Source organism: Wasmannia auropunctata, unplaced genomic scaffold, assembly GCF_000956235.1.
Source record: "Wasmannia auropunctata unplaced genomic scaffold, wasmannia.A_1.0 LD335767.1, whole genome shotgun sequence".
NCBI lineage: Eukaryota > Metazoa > Arthropoda > Insecta > Hymenoptera > Formicidae > Wasmannia > Wasmannia auropunctata.
Genome location: NW_012027123.1, coordinates 639312 through 642287, shown reverse-complemented (window position 1 = coordinate 642287; position 2976 = coordinate 639312). Strand labels below are relative to the sequence as shown.

Here is a 2976-nt window from a genome sequence, read left to right as displayed (position 1 = left end):
ATAAAATGCAAATATAAAATATGAAGATGCAAGTAATAAACTTCATGCAGAATATCGGTTATAGTTTGTGTCATATTGAAAATACATTTTTTATTCAAGTCTCTTATATTCTTTTAATCTGGTATCTTATTTTTATTCTGCTCCGAGATAAATTTAATCATGACTTTGACAGACAATATATTCAATATAAACAAATAATTTCAAAAATAAAACAAATGTCATACGTTATAATGTAATGTAACGGATAATCGATTTAATGCCATTATATGTATAAAAACAGATAAATCTTATAAAATTAAAATTTATCTGTCTACTTTTACGTTGTTTATATTAAGTTTGCGGAATTGTTAAAAATATGCGTGAATTATTAAAAATTACATTTTATGAAAATTATAAACAGCTCTACGCTATATTTCTCACAAAGTGTGGCGTATGTAAAAGTATGTATCTTCATTTTGAACTTTCAACGCTTCCAAACAATACCTCAACAGTTTATACACCTTCGTGAAAGCATTTGAAATACAGAGAGAACAGTTAGTGTCGCAAGAATAGAGACGCTATTTTGCGCAACGTCGAGAAAAAGAGTATCCACGGCTGGATGCACTTTTATGTGTGGCTACTGATCTTCTTTTGCTTTAACAATATTTTTCAGTGTCACAAAGCGTGCCAGGCAAAATGAGTATACCTTTGTATTCAAGCCGGGATACATCTTCACTTTAGTATTACGCTTGAGAGTTTTATTTGAATCTTGAAAAAAATATACCTATCTAATCCGCACGTAAAGGCCCGATATAAAACTGACTGATACACTCGCGGATAACATGTTTATCGGATTTATTTACATTTCCATACGAGATAATATGAATGTTGATTAAAAAAAAACAGCTCTTTTTTAACTTTGTATGTACGCAATTTTGTATGTACGCACGAGGAATTAATATATTATATAAGATTAAATATCTTCCGCTAATCCTAGCCCATTCACTTTAAGATAATGGATCTGTGAGACATTATACATATCCATTTGTAATATTCACAGATTAATGATTCTCTCAGATTAAGAAATAAAAGTTAATTTGGCACTCACTGATACGATGGGCAGCAGCGGAGTTACTGTATTGGTCTGCAAAAAATACAATAATTAAAAAATAATTTAAACCGATTCAAACAGATGATTAATTTCACAAGTAACAAATAATGGATAAGAAATTAATTACCACTTGCTTCCCAGGCCTCATCCTCGCACCTGCTCCTGCTCCTCCTCTTCGTTCTCTCAGATTTTCTCGTTTACTCTCGTGCAATACTTATTTACGAAAGCAAGGGCACTTGGCACTCCCGAGATTAACGGATATACGCGTATAATCACGTGAAAAAAACGAAATATTACTTATCGATATAACTGACGTTGTTGGTGCTTCTACACGGAGAGAATTTGCTTTTAAAATTTACCCTGAAAATTATGTTAATTGTGAGACAATATAGTATTTAGGTAAAATTTACTGTGCACTACAATAAATTTTACTACGAAATCTTATTGTAGTGCACAGTAAAATTTGCCTAAATACTATATTATCCTATAATTAACATGATTTGCAGGGTAAATTTAAAAAAAATTCTCTCCGTGCAATAATTCAAAATACTAACCAATTTAATATTTGAACTATTGAATTTTTCCAAGAGCACGAAGATTGCCGCGATTTTTTAGCATCTCGTACCGAAACGACCGACCGGCGAACGGCGCCCCGCGTGTCGTCGTATCATTATACTCGAGACGCGATCGCGACGACAAGCAGGTACCAGACGAGGAGTAGAGGACCGACCGCGAACATTCCGGCGTTCAGGCATCATGTGCTCTCAACGATTATCCTTGATTGACGAGGCAAGTAGTCGACTGCGCGACGAGCGGAGTTTATTTTGCAGACGCACAGTGAATATTTCGCGGCGCGCGCGTGAAGAAACAAACTCATCGGGCGCGCGGCGCGGCAGGCGGCATTGGGGCGGGGGGGGGAGGCAGCGGCGCGCGACGCTCGCTCACCCCGGGCGGTCGGCGCGCGGCGCGCCATGTATACACAACACGAGGCCGCCCGCGACCTTCGAGTCGCTCGTCGCGGGGTAACCGACACGCGAATCGCTATCCACGTGTCGTCGGCATTATCACTCGGGAATCGCATGGCGAATACCAGCTGGAACGCCGATCGCGCGAAATTCCCGCGTTCGTGCGTAACGCAAGATTAACGATTGCCAATTTTATCGCGTGCGCGTTTACTTAACCCCTTTCGCAAACATTGTTCGCGGACGACTCGACCGCCGTTTCCCGAGACGAGTATCTCGCGCGCGCGATTCGCACTTGCACCGCTCTACCGTACATAGTTCGCGTGGAAACCCGAATTACGAGAATTGCAGATACGTCGCGATAATCACGGACGGCGATCGTTTCTTCGAGCGAAACAGCGACGCCGCTGTTCGAATGTGTCACCATGGCGTCTCGATCGACGATGTCCGGCTATCTTCGGCTCGAGAGCTCGGACTGCGCGCTCGCGAAGTGGCTCGTGAAGTGTACGACGCGCGCGAAACGTTTCGTGGGAGCGATTCGAGGGAGGCCACTTCACGCCGTCTGTTTCGGCAAATTGATATCGATAATGTATATATATGTGTAATATGATTCGTGTGGTATTCACTCCTGCGGGAACGATAAACGTTTCGTGTCGCGCGATACCGGGTTTCTATTCCACATTTCCAGAGACGGAAACATCGCGTTTTAATTAGTACGCAGAATCGCCGTCACCGGCCGGTATCAACGTGAAATCGCCGCGGCTGCTGCAGTTTTTGCTGCATTTGGATTTTTCGATCGATCGCTGACGGAACGCGTCCCGAGTGCACGCGAGTGGATCGGAGCCATTAACACGCGATTAATTAGCAAATTACTGTCGCGATTAATCCCGTATTGCAGTGCATCGAGTGCGTAGCCCGAATTAG

General features: G+C 41.9%; 1 long non-coding RNA gene across 1 annotated transcript; it reads right to left on the bottom strand.

The window, feature by feature from the left end:
• Positions 1-1086: 1086 nt before the first annotated feature.
• Positions 1087-1912, bottom strand: LOC105456126. Its single transcript, XR_975216.1, has 3 exons — positions 1645-1912; positions 1218-1417; positions 1087-1123 (listed from the first exon to the last, which is right to left on the bottom strand). It is a non-coding gene; the product is annotated as an uncharacterized LOC105456126 (long non-coding RNA).
• Positions 1913-2976: the final 1064 nt, after the last annotated feature.